At 35.6% G+C, this 13,990-nt stretch overlaps 1 protein-coding gene across 2 annotated transcripts in view; it reads right to left on the bottom strand.

Annotated features, from left to right (window-relative positions):
• The window catches only part of GLRA3 (glycine receptor alpha 3), a 148,950-nt gene that overhangs the window by 20,912 nt on the left and 114,048 nt on the right, over positions 1–13,990 (bottom strand). The window lies entirely within an intron of this gene.

Below are 13,990 nucleotides of genomic sequence, written 5' to 3'. Positions count from 1 at the left end.
TCCTAGAAACAGACTCATATGGACCTAAGTTCTTTGGAGAGACAAATTCAGTAACTTTTAGAAATTGCTGTAGTCTTCATCTCAGGTTAACTGGAGAGGGATTTGCTGTATATGGCAATTGCTCAAGGATGTAAATTCCCTTTGTGTTTTAGTGTCATTTCTTATTGTACATGTGCATGCATTACACAGCTAAAGTATTATACCATGCAAGCAGCACCAGTAAAAACATTACCTTTTATGGAACAGCATGATATCATTAATTTTATTGTTTACTTTAGGCATGTAAAATAGATGTGGGAAAAAATATCTCTTTTGTCAAGTATTAGAAATAATAATGAAAGGTATTTATGGGAAGCATTTTTTTTTTCTTTTTCCTAGGAAATGAACAGTTATATAGAAATTTGCTTTCCCACTGATAGAAATAAGTGTTCCTTCTCCAAGAAGATATGGTCCCAGGAGAGCAAAAGTCAGGCTAGAAGTAAGCAAAGATGTACTACCTCCTTCTTCAGGAACAAAACTTGACACGTTGGATATTTGACTATTTCAATACTATTTGTATCTTCTGTGTTTTTTTTTTCTTTCTCATCATCTTTAATATTTGGTGAAGTCATTTTTTGTCAAATGTCAGCCGGTAGAAATCTTGATCAAATATAGGTTGTGGTTTAAAAGGGAAGCAGCTCACTCTTTTGGGGAAACTTATGGTGTAGGGAGAAGCAAATCCAATATGGAAACACCTCCCTACCACCTTTCCCAGCTGGCTCTGCAGGTCTCAGGCAACACTACCCAAGTCTGTTCACTTGTGCTTACCTGAATATGTTGCATTGTAATTGCTTATTTCTTGTTCTATTTCTGTTTAAACTATAAATTATTTGAGGGCAGATGGTGTCTCTGTTTTGTTCACCACGACAAGAGTGTTTGGCATGTGCATACATATTTGCTGAGTAAATGGACAGATCAAGGAAGGTTAAAAATGTTAAAATGCAGGGGAATAATGAATCATAGATGATGATTCATATAAAGATTCACTTTCTGGAGTAATGCTTTGTCAGTAACTTGGATTCAATTGATTTTCTTTCAAAAAGAAGTCATCTTGAACATGACTTCTGATCAGAATAATCTCTACTGAGATCATGCCCTCATTTTATTTGAGTGCTGTTCTGTGTCCATCTGTTTGTAAAGTATAAATTAAAATATTGTAAGTTCTGCAATTATGCCAGAAACTTCTGGTTGCCTGCAAATACATACAAACAGAAGATGTAATTCTGTTTGCAAAGGCACTGTCTCAAGCTATACTATTCCTAGAATATGAGTCATAACGTATGTGTGTATTCTTTACCATCTTGAATGTATATTGACATGAAACAAAAAAATTAAAACAGAAATTTAATTTCCAAATTAATCCAACGAATGTTTTCAATGACCACAGACATATGCAAACATCCTTCGTGTCTGCCAAGGTTCTGCTCATTGCCAATAGCTCCCAACTGCTGAGGCTTATAAGCTTGTGTTCCTCACTCTCTCATCTTACCCCATTCACCTATTTCAACTCTTTTTCTCCTCCTTCATCCTCACTGGCCCTCTAAGTACAGCAAATTCTACACCTGTGTAGTTTGGAATTCTAGGATTAGTAACTTTAAATGAAGATAGCACTTCTTACTCCAACACATTGGTAACATATTCATGACCTGTAACACACTCTTCATGTAATTCAGAATTATCACTTTCTTCCCATCTCTACTGCCTGCTGTCTGACCTTTGGGGCAGTTTCATTCCAATTCAGTTCATGCTGCTGGACCACCTTGCCAACAGTCCCATCATCCACTGTGCTGTTGGAACCCTAATTCTATTTTAAGCAACAATCTCTCCTCAGTATTACTCGTTAAATACATGTCCAAAATCTGTTTTATGGTGTATAAATTCCTTCATGATTGTCTCCCAATTTACCTTTCTTACTACATGCATTTATTCACTTTTTTTTTCATTCAACATTTTCTGAACACCATTAATGTACTCAAATTCTGTTCTTAGTGTTGTAGTTACAGAGATGAGTAAGACAGATAAGATTCATTTTAAATTACTGACCTTAACCCACTGTACTAACATTATTCATTTATGGATCTTTCTCCTTTAGGCTAATATATGCTATGAGGTAAAACAAAGGTCAGATCTTATTTATCTTTGTATTTCTAGGACCCAGCATGTTGCTTGTTATACTATAGGTTCTTGGATGACGTTGATTTGATTGAACCATTGGGGTGATTTATAATTATTGGCTATTTACTATTAGAGAAGTAGTTCTAATAGCTAACATAACAGGGAGTGCTCTTAATAATGTCCATAGAAGTACTTGTTTATTTTTAATAGTTGTCCAATAGTAAGACTTTTTATCCTCACAACTACTGAGGAAGCTATTCCCATTTTAGAGTTGTGGAGACTGACACAATAAAATAACTTACTTAAGTAAAATAACTTGTCACTAGCTATAACTGGAGACTGAATATGCCCTTTCAAAACTCAGATGTTGAAAGCTAACACCTAAGGACAGATTAGAACTCTTATAAAAGAGTTCAGCCCTCCCACCATAAGAGGATACAGCTAGAGTAGTCCACATCTATTAACCAGGAAGGGGCCTTCACTAGACACCGAATCTGACAGCACCTTGACCTTGGACTCCAAAACTGCGAGAAATAAATTTCTGTTGTTTATAAGCCACTCAGTCTATGGTATTCTGTTATAGCAGCCTGAACTAAGATAGCTACCAAGTTGCAAAGCTAGTACTTAAATACAACTAACCAGCCCCCTAGAGTCCATAAAATTAACTACTATTGTACATCTAGTTATTAGGCTGCCTCTATTCAAGCTACCATTATATATTTACAACTGTGAACACACTAAGGAAGACTAAATCTCTGTGTCTTAACATTCCAGCCTCTTTAACTTTTATCTGATAGTTAAAAGTCAAGTAGTACACAAAATACATGTTGTAAACTCCTCTATACTTTTTGGTTTTGATCCTACAATCAATTATCAATTTCCTAGCAGACAAGGTAGCAAAGGTGACATGAGCATTGTACTTATCATATAATAACAAACTAGTTGCTCTGGGGAAGCAACAGTAGATCAGGGAAGCTGCATCCTCTGAGGTGCAGTGCATGTCTCCTCAACACTGTTTTTACATTAATTATAATGAGTGTTTTTGTGAGCTATAAGATCACTGCCTACTTGTCATATAATAATTCAGGAATAGATGAGCTTGATAAATTGAGTGTGCAGAGCTAGATTACTGCAAGGCCTTGCCTTTTTCATTCCTAAAAAATGCTTTATAATGCAGGGAAAGTAATGTAAACATCCTATTTTCTGTAGATTTCTCATATCATGTTTGTTTTTTTTTTTTTTCAGGAAAAAAAAAATGAATTCATTCTGCTTTGCAAAGTTATTTATCATTTGAAAATAAAGAAAGCCTGTTTCTTGTGTTCCAAATAAAAATATTACATAATTGGATTTTATCACTATCAGTCATCTTGACTATAAAGATTAGAACCAAATCACTTTGACCCTTGGAAGCAGCCATGATCAGGGAGCTTACCTGAGCATAAATTTCTCTACATCTACGCTTCCAGCGTTACAAGAAAGTGTGCATAGGAGGATTCAAGCTAGAATAAGATACAATAACAAATTCCCCAAATATCACTGGCTGGAAACAAGAAAAGGCACTCCAAATCTACTTTGAGTCTAATGGTGACTCTGGACTATTGTCATTGACCTCAGTTGGAAAATTGACAATGACCACAGTAGAGGAAAACCAGGGACTGCTGGGCTCACGTTTGGTAATACATACTCCAGGTGAGAAGTGGCACAGGTTACTGCTCAAAACTCATTAATCAGGCCTACTCACAAGCAGCCCCATCAACAACAGAGCGAAGAAGAACAAACCTACCCTGTGTGTGGAAGGCAGAGAAAGCCAGCCTCAGAAGCTGAGGGAGTGGATAAAGCAGGTACTACTGTTTGTACTTCTGAAATAAAAACAAGGATCCTACAAGCACAGATTTGAGGACGAGAATGGATTATAATCTGATCACCGCTTGCAATATTCAAGAGATAGAGGCAGGTTAGGCAGTGAGAGACTGAGAGACGGGACCACGGGAAGTGAAGGCTGAGATAGGTGGGAAGTTTGAGAAGACCTGGAGCTCTGCACACAGGTAGAACCGAGTACACAGCATATCTGGAGGTTTATTCGGACTCTACAGATCTCAAAATAAAAACTAAAATTAACCTGGCAAAATTTTGCCTTCAAGGTCAGAAACTCCCAGCCCCCATTTATGGAAATGCAAAATAGAAGCTCCTGGAAGGAGCACAGGTCAATTTCATAACAACAAAACAACAGAAAGGCGAGTTTCAAGCAAAGGAGGGAACAGCTATTGATTATATAATTCCAAGAAATTTAATTTTTTAAGAATATAGTGCTGGCAATTCTGCTGGGAGCAAGGCAGCAGGATGGCTGAATCATTGGCTTTGGGGGAGAAACCAAAAGCAAGCATAAGGTTGCTCCAAGGGTGTTTCCTTCCTCCTCACTAATAGTCTGGGAGAAGTTGAAATTATTATAAAAGAGAAGCCACTAAGGCCCTGTAGATGACCTAGGGATGAATCCAGTCAAGTGGAAAAAAAATATTTAAAATGTATGAAAGGACTGAGCAGAGGCCAGCAAAGTATTTATCTACCCCTAGAGAACAGAGAGAGTCTCATGGACAGCCCACTGGGTTGCCTCCCACTGTGGGGAGTCTATTTTTCAAATAAACTTTCCCATCGCTTATTCTTGGTCTATTAACTCATTCTTCCATTTTGCAAAACAACGACCAAGATCACCCCTGCTTGGTTTCAATATCTTGAATAGAAAACTAAAGCACCTTTGTTAAAGAGCAAAACTCACTGCATTACAGAAGGAAGTTGTTAATTGAGTGTGACACAGAGAAAGAAACTTCCCTGATCTTCAACCAAAAATTTCCTCACACCATAGTGTCAGGTCAAAGTTTAGTAAAATCAATTGGAAGGAAATACAAAAATAGAATCCAGATGGCCAGAGAGGAGGGAGGGTGGGGGCTGTGTGGAGGTGGGCAAAGGTGGGGGTGGGAATGTTGACACCTGTAATAGTGTCAACAATAAAATAAAATAAAAGAAAGAAAGTAAGAAAAGAAAGAAAAAATACTGAGGGAAAAAAAAGAAAAAGAGTCCAGTTAGTAGATCTCTAAAGTCATTTTATTTTGTGCTAATTCAGAGGAATATATAGATTACATATATATCAGACAAACTTTCATCACTAAATTTACTTTTATACTAGTCTTTGATAAAATTATTGAGTGGCAACAGATTATATTCCCAAACAAGTACATTGGGTTAGCTGGATTCCTAGCATGGCACCATAGGCTGCAGTTGACAGGTTTGCAGGATCATGCCTTCACCCCACTCCACACACAGATGGTCAAAAGTTTTGCTTCCGGGGACCCATAATGACCTAGACTACAGCTCACAGATCACAAAGCATTGATGAGTAAATAGTTATTATATTATCATCCATATAATTATGGCAACTTATACTTACTAAATTATGCATTATAACCTAGTCAGTCTAATGTTAATCAATCCAGAAATAGAAATTTAAAATACCTTTACAGTTTCTTCAGATTAAAATAATTTCTTTCCTTCAAAAAATAAAAATAAAATGCATTTATAAGCAGCACAACTTAAATTTAAGTTTAAGAAATTGATTAAGTCAGAACTTGGACAACAATATTGTAATAACTCTGTATGGTGCCAGATGGGTACAGGACTTATCAGGGGGATCAATTTGTAAATTATGTATATGTCTAAACACTCTGTTGTACAACTGAAATTAATGTAATATTGAATGTCAACTGTAATTGAAAGTGAAAAACCAAAACTAGGAGTCTGAATCACAAAATCTCCTATAAACCCACCTGGAGGCACTCTATAAGGAATCACTTGAGAGTGATTATTTCGTCAATTCTTTTTTCAATCCAATTTTCTTTTTATTGAGAAAGAGGTATAAAAAAAATCACAATATATTTCTTTTGATAAGTTAAATAGCCCCTTGAATTGTGTGATGTGTTCTTCCTTTACTAACAATCAATCCTGGCAGATTCTCCCAGTTTCTTAGAATTTGACAATTCTAAGAATTTGACTAAGAAACTGGGATGAGTAATTCTGGCTGTGAAATGGTCAAATGACTCAACTATATAGCTCAATGCTTTTTCTCTGAGACAGGCTGAACATTTTCTGGCTTGTGTTATGCTTTTTGTTCTGGGAATTTTATTTCAGATCACATTTATTAACCTTTGGTTTTGTAAACCCCAAGTCATAGTACTCTTAATACCACCTTTCTCTCTAGTATAAAACCTGTTGAAGAATTTTGCACTTTGTAATGTTTATAGGAGAAAAATAATACTAATCTCAAAATCATGTTGATCCTCTTTTAAGACCCAAAGCCAGAGAGGGAAAGAAATAAGAACAAGGGCAAAGAATAAATAATGTTTTAAAAACTGGTGTTGAAGTGCAGCAAAGCCGATATTTAAAAAGCTAAAGGAGCCTGGCTGGTGTGGCTCAGTGGTTGAACGTTAACCCATGCACCAAGAGGTCGCCAGTTCGATTCCAGGTCAGGGCAGGTTCCCAGTGCGGGGCATGCAGGAGGCGGCCAATTGATGTTCTCTCTCATCTATGTTTCTATCTCTCTCCCTCTCTCTCTAAGATCAATAAATAAATAAACATTTTAAAAACCAACAAAAAACAAAAAGCTTAAGGAACTGTCGGGAGGACTGTTTCCTCGGAGTACTAAGCAGTGTATCACACAGCACAGGATGTTGTAGCTTCGACATTTGTCATCCTGGAGGGTGACACAAAAGCACAATCCCACTGGTGTCATGTTCATATGGGTTATGAGCTTTGTAATCCTTAGCAAATGAAGGATGCTTAGAACACCATATTTATTTTCCACATAAAGGTTTTTATTTTAAGAGATAAAATGTAACAGAGAATCGTAACAGCAGAGCTGCATTATTTCCAAAGTGATAAACTTGACTAATCTCTCCAGCCACCAGATAAGAAAAGTGCAACCAAAAAGGCTAAGGGAGCCCTGGCCAATGTGGCTCAGTTGGTCGGGTGTCCTCCTGTGTTGTGAGTCCCATTCCCAGTCAGGGCACATGCCCATCTTGTGTGCTTGATCTCGACTGTGCAGCCAATGGATGTTTCATGCTTACATCCATGTTTCTCTCCCTCTCTCTCGCTTTCTCTCTCACCAAAATCAATACAAATGTTTTTTAAAGGAAGTGAAGGGATTTTGAAAGGTCACCTGGTTATTTCTGATTTCTGCTGCAGCTCTGAGAGCTTTACAGTCATCTGTTTTATAGGCCATGCCTCATGTTTACACTTAGATGAAACTGTAAAATCTAATTGTTGCTGGAAATGATTCTTAGGTGTGTGCTGTTAGTCACCGGTGTTATATTGATTTGTTTGACCTGCACAGTTAAGGTTGCATTGCATTTGTGACTTCTCTCTCCTTTGCATTTTTGTATTAGATGTTTTGTGTTTTTATAACATCACCTTTATTGTAATAATATACCTTCCTATTCCCTTTTTCTCTGAGGTCTAACACCTTTATTTATAAGTTCAAACATAGATCACAAAGACATAAAGCCTGTTAGATACATTTCCACACTGATTTTGGACCGAATTGTTTATTCTACTGGGAAGGGGGAGTTTTACAACCATTATTATGCTGTATACCTGAAATTACTGTGGTATGGTTTTAGAATGTATGTGAATGAGGTAAAGGAAATTTAAGACATTATTTAGGTAAAAATATCTCAAAGTTGCTTATACATTCTTGTTTTTAAATTGACTTTGATTCCAAAGCCATTGCATTGCATTATATCATTTCAAAAATACATTAAACTTTGTGATTGATTGTATACTCTTTCTAATCACACTTAGAGATTTAAGAATTTATGCAGAGGTTCTTTGTAAACATCAGCTACAGAGGACATGCTTGATAATTGCTCATTTTCAGCTTAATGAGCTCTAATAAGCCCAGTAATTAATTGTAGACTTTAAAATATAACGTACAGCCAGATACGTCCATCAATTTCTATTCCTCTTATTATAGAACACACTTATGTTTAGGAATTATCTATTTGCAAAACACTAATAAGATTGGGTCATGTTCATATGTACTATGTCTTGTGATTTTAACAGAGATGTTATGAATAACCAATTCTTTTATTTTCTGTGCCTTTTTCTTTTTCTCTCTTTTCCTTAAATGAGTGTAATATGGAACCAAATTAGTAATATGTTCAATGAAAAGTTTTTTTTTAATTAAATGTATTGCCCACATCAAAATTCTATTATAAAGTTAAATTTATGTATTAAGTGCTTTGTCATATTAATACATTTAAAATGAATCCACTTGCATCATATTAGTACTAAATTTGACTGAAGTAATTTTGGTTAACTATATTTTGAATAGATATTAGAATCTTGCATTTAAATGGTGAGGACCAAACTATTTCTAGGAACAACAGTTACCCATTGCTATGCTAATAGGAAAACCTGATTACCCTCTTCCTCCATTTCCATCATTGCTGACACTGACAGCTTTCTCTCCTTTAAAACTGTAGGGTATTCTTTTGAGAATAATAACATATATTTTGAATACTAATTAGATAAGAACACAATTGTGAATAGAAATTCTTCATTTTTCTTCTTGTTTTTTTTCAATGTACTATCACATATAGATCCTTGTATGCCCAATCATGATATTCCAATAAAAAATTTAAAAAAGACTATTCAGTTTATATTTTCTAAAAGTTGCAAACACGTCTATAGTTGGCATTTTATGGTAAAGAAAAACTTAATATAAAATCCATCTTTATGTTTTCTAAGAACCAAAGTTTGTATTATTATGTATTATTATTCTGTAAGGAAGATATATGCAATATTTAAATTCTTTTTTGTGAATTTCGTGATTCTCAGTAGAAAAATGCAGTTCTGCATAAGTAGAGCGTAAGTTAAGTTTTCACATTCTCTTTAGAGAGATGAAAAAAATGACATACTCTTGCTTTTCAAGTTAAGTAAATGTTTAAAAGTTTAGTACTAAGTTTAAGCACATGTTTAAAAGCTCACATTGTCTTTAAATATCTGCATGATATTTACTTCATAGACACATACTATGTACTGAGTTAGTCTCTGAGGATAAAAATGCATACAAGACAGTTTGTTCTTTTCAAAAAGCTACTCCTCTTGGGTTTCATGACAAATTAAATGGGGAAAGGGTGAGAGAAAATCACTTAGATAAACAGCTTTTGGTGCAGAATTTGCAATTTTCATCAGTTACTGTATTCTCTGCAACATTTATTTTTAAATGATTAGTAGCTTTCTGCTGAATGAGATGTCCATAGTGGTGGGGGCAGACTGGGAGAAACCACACAGAAGCTTCCTGATTTCTTTTTTCCATCCCTTCTTCCCCTCTTGTTTTCCTGAGTATTTGTTGATATGACAAAATCTGGTCTAAGAAAAGAGATAGAAAGTTTCAGTGAATCATAGTCCCTAAGGTAGATAGCTCATTTGTTGACAATCCTTTTTTCCTCCCTTTCTCTCCTAGGGTTCCCCGTGGGTGGAGTACAGTCCCCCGCCCTAGTGTGACTTAGGGAAAGAGAACAGACGTGACTGTATGCCAATTCTGAGCAGAAGCCTTGCATGTTTCTGATTGCCTTCTTGCTTTCCTGCACTTTTCCATAGAAAAAACATGCTACGGGTACTTGAGGTCCCAAAATGGGAAGACCCACGGAGCAGACCTGTACCCACTTCACAGGCCCACACAGATGGGCCTAAATCCAAGCCCATCTTGAATCAGCCAATCTCAGAGAAGCCCAGAAGAAGCACAGATAATGCACAAGCCTCTGAGCAAGAATAAATGTAGTTAGCCATTTAGATTTGGAGAGTGTTTGTTATGCAGAATAACTGCAATATAGCTGTATTAAACAGAGCCTACAGCACCACAAATCATAATATATTGTGTTCAGAGCTAGGGCCTGGGAGAACTTAGAATCTAGAGATTCCCCCACCTCTGCTAATTGTGTGTGTGTGTGTGTGCGCGCGCGTGTGTGCATGCACGCACATGTGCACATATCTCTGTGTTTACCATCCTAAGTTCAAAGGTCTTTGATATGATAATAGGTTTGAAGCTCATTTCTAAAAGACTTAACTAGTGTGTTCATGGTGATACGTATTTCTGTGAATGAGAAAAAAACAGAAAACACACACCAAAGCTAAACCTTACCTGGTCCCTATGAAATAGAATGAAAAAGGAATGGAAGTAGGTCTCTAACAGGAAATACTTGCTCTTTCGAAGCAGAAAAGAATGGTTAAAGTGTATGTAATATTGCAGAATACCCTTAATTTTCCCAGAGTTCCCTGTCGCAGGTTCTTTCTAGAACCCACAGTTTCTAAATTAAAATGAAAATTTGTCCCTTCTCTTTATTTTTCACCCATCTCTATACTTAATAAAGAAAAGAATTCTCCTAGTTCCAAGATCAGAACAAGGTATTAGTATAAATCAAATTTATACTAAAAAATAATTAAATGATTACTACTATCCCCTTTTTTACTCCGGTTAAAACTTAATTCTCCCAGGAAAGATTGCTTTTTAAATTTTTATTTTATTTTTCTTCTTTATTGATTTTAGAGAGAGAGGAAGGGAGAGGGAAAGAGAGATAGAAACATTGATGAGAGAGAACATCAATTGGCCACCTCCTGCATGCTCCCCACTGGGGATTTGGCCCATAACATGGGCATGTGCTCTGACTGGGAATCAAACTGACAACCTCTTGATGCATGGGTTGATGCTCAACCACTGAGCCACACCAGCTGGGTCAGAAAAGATTGTTTTTACACATCTTAAAAATACTACACAATGTTGAGATCTGAAAGAGTTTGAGAGAAAAGTTTTAGGATGAGTCTTACTTTTAACTAAACTGAATAACTTATTCTGTATATGGGGCAGATACAGCCATGGGGGAAGAAAGGAGAGAGGAGACTAATATTCAGGTCCTTTTCCAAACAGAGGAGGAGGGCCAACCACAAATACATCTTTGTCTCCTTTTTCTGGGTTTTCTTTTATATTTGGGAAAATTATCTTTGGTCTGCTTCCCTATCTAGCTACAGTTTACTCCCTAAAGTATCAAGCCTATATTGTCCCTGATGTTAGAAATTAGGAAGTTTTGACTTTTAGGCATTTGCATGTAGTTATAAACATCTCAAAATTAACATGTTCAACCACAGATCAGTTACTTCCCCATCAGTAACTATCACAACTGCTTGTCCAGTTACTCACCCAAATGCTACACTTCACTCCTGCCTTTCATCAATCCTCAATGCCCAATGTCATAAGCAAATCACATCTATTTCACTTCCAAATACACCTTCTCAAAAAAGATCTACCTATCTCTATCCATCTGCTACTATCTACCTCTGCGGCTACCAATCTAGCCAGATCACCATCTGCTCTGGACTATAATAGTTTGCTCTGTTTCCACCTCTACCCCTTTATCTGATTTCCACATAGAAGTCAGAGAGATCACACTTCTTATTAAAATCCTTCCAAAGTCCACCCCCAATAAACTTAATCCTTACCAAGGTCTATAAAACACTTCATAATATGGTTCCACAATCACCACCACTTTTTCTCATTCACTCTCCAGGTACACAGTGTTAGGAAGTGTTCATCAAAATATAAAACTTTGAAAAGCTGCTAGCAAGAGAATGCGTTGTTACCCTCAAGGGGCCACTAATGAAGGCAGTGCAGAAATGCCAAATAGTTTCAAGTCTAAGAAATGAATCATAGGCGTCATCTTGCTCTGGGTTATTACATGCTTAATTTATCATTCCACTGTAGAGGCTATTATCAGAGAGGACTCTTGGCTCTGTAGTTTTCAAGATGCTGGCTAAAGCATGTTCTTTGAGATTTTCTACTCTGAATACTTTATATTCTACAAGAGATGTATTGACACAGAACCTGGACAAAACACTAAGAAATTACCATAAAGTTATGATTTATTGTTTCTTCCTCCTATGTCTGATAATCCTTATTATTTTCCTGAATTTAATTTGTCTTTCTATTGCCAGATTTTTGTCAGTAGGAATATGGTGATTGAGAGACAAGTCTTTCAGGCATCTAAGAGTTCTTTTTTGAAGTTGAGAATAGCAGATTGAGAATAGCAGATTTTAAGGTCCATGGTTTCAGACATCTGTTCTAAAATGCACATGTGAGACCATTACATCTCACCTTTCTAGTCCCTCTCCACCCCATCATGGAGTCAGAATTTTCAAGAAATGTTCTACTCTTAAATGATTTCATCCAATAGGTTAGTTCTTGTTTATTCTGCTATTCACCATCTGCCTTCCCTGAATTCTAATGTACATAATTGAATATGAGGAACCTTTCATTCCTGAACTATCCACAAAGCCTAAAATGATATGTGTTAATCAACTATTTTTGATGGCTCAGAATTAAATGTTATCTCATTTTCAAGGTCATTGGCTCTATGATTTGAGAAATGTAAAGGTGTTCTACACATTTATGTATTTAATTGAACTCATAGTTAAAAATTTACTCTTGCCTGTCTGATGTGGCTCAGTGCATTGAGCATCGTCCCATGGACTGAGAGGTCCCTGTTTGATCCTCTGTCAGGGCACATGCCAAGGTTTCAGGCTTGATTCCCAGTTGGGGGCTGTAGGAGGCAGCCGACAGATGTTTCTCTCTCACATCTATGTTTCTATCTCTCTCTCCCTTCCTCTCTTTATATATATATATATATATATAAAATTTTTAAAAATCAATAAAAGTATGTTTTTAAAAATACATTTTTCCCCTGAGATTATGGTGAAATAATTGCTTTTTAAAAAATATTTTTTATTTTTTGAGAAAAAGTTTGAATCCATCCCAAATCCTTCTTTCCTTTTATTTAAAATAAACTTGTGTCTTATTTTTATAATTTATTGTTTTTTATTTCTGTTTCTTCCACTCAAACTTTCATGATCTCCCAATTGTGACTTGATCTCTGTATCCAAATGCCTTTATGTTGTGTCTCTTAGAAGCTGAGGCTTCCAAATATAAAGCATTTTGTGTTCTTCCTGGTTGACAACTACAGAAAAAATGAGCTTTGACTTCTGTTTAGCTCCTAAAGAAAATCAATAAGTAAACTGTCAATTTCCTTCACAAATTGACTATTGAACCTTATTACTTAGAGAGCCCTTGGGACATTTAGATATATACAGGGGGTTGGCAAAAGTAGGTTTACAGTTGTTCGTCTGGAAAAAGACATACAGGTTATGATTATTACAATAGCTTTATTAACTCGAAAGAATGTCACAATGCAACTGTAAACTTACTGTTGGCCACCGTGTGTATATAAGTCTTGAGATGAATTAGTTTAATCTTATATGCAGATTTACAATTTCCATTTAGATAATAGTTTATAAAAATTAGTTGATACGTATAATTTTAAAAATACAATTCAGTGTTTTAAAATAAACCTTATTTTGAAAGACACCTATTAAATCTTAGCAAGGCAGTGTGAACATTGTTAAATATCAAGTTCTTCCTATATTAAATAACATTTTTAGTAATATAGTGTCCTGTTATCAACTTTTATTTATTTGGACATTTTAATCTAATATTTTGAAACATAGATTGCAATTCACAATAAGGATCAAGGGAGCTATGACTGTACATTTATAATTTAATTGGCGTGGCAATTAGATAGCATCAAATGCACAAGAACAGAGGATACAACTTTATTATATCTCTATTGGTCATTACAATGGAAAGAGTGAATCTTGTTGGAAGTTAGATAGGATTACTTTAATTTAGAGAGTAGACATTTTTTAGAAGTCATTGAGAAGAAAATAATTTTCTATTGTTATG

Source organism: Molossus molossus, unplaced genomic scaffold (assembly GCF_014108415.1).
Source record: "Molossus molossus isolate mMolMol1 unplaced genomic scaffold, mMolMol1.p scaffold_m16_p_4, whole genome shotgun sequence".
In the NCBI taxonomy this organism is placed as follows: Eukaryota; Metazoa; Chordata; class Mammalia; order Chiroptera; family Molossidae; genus Molossus; species Molossus molossus.
This window is presented reverse-complemented; position numbering and strand designations above follow the sequence as displayed.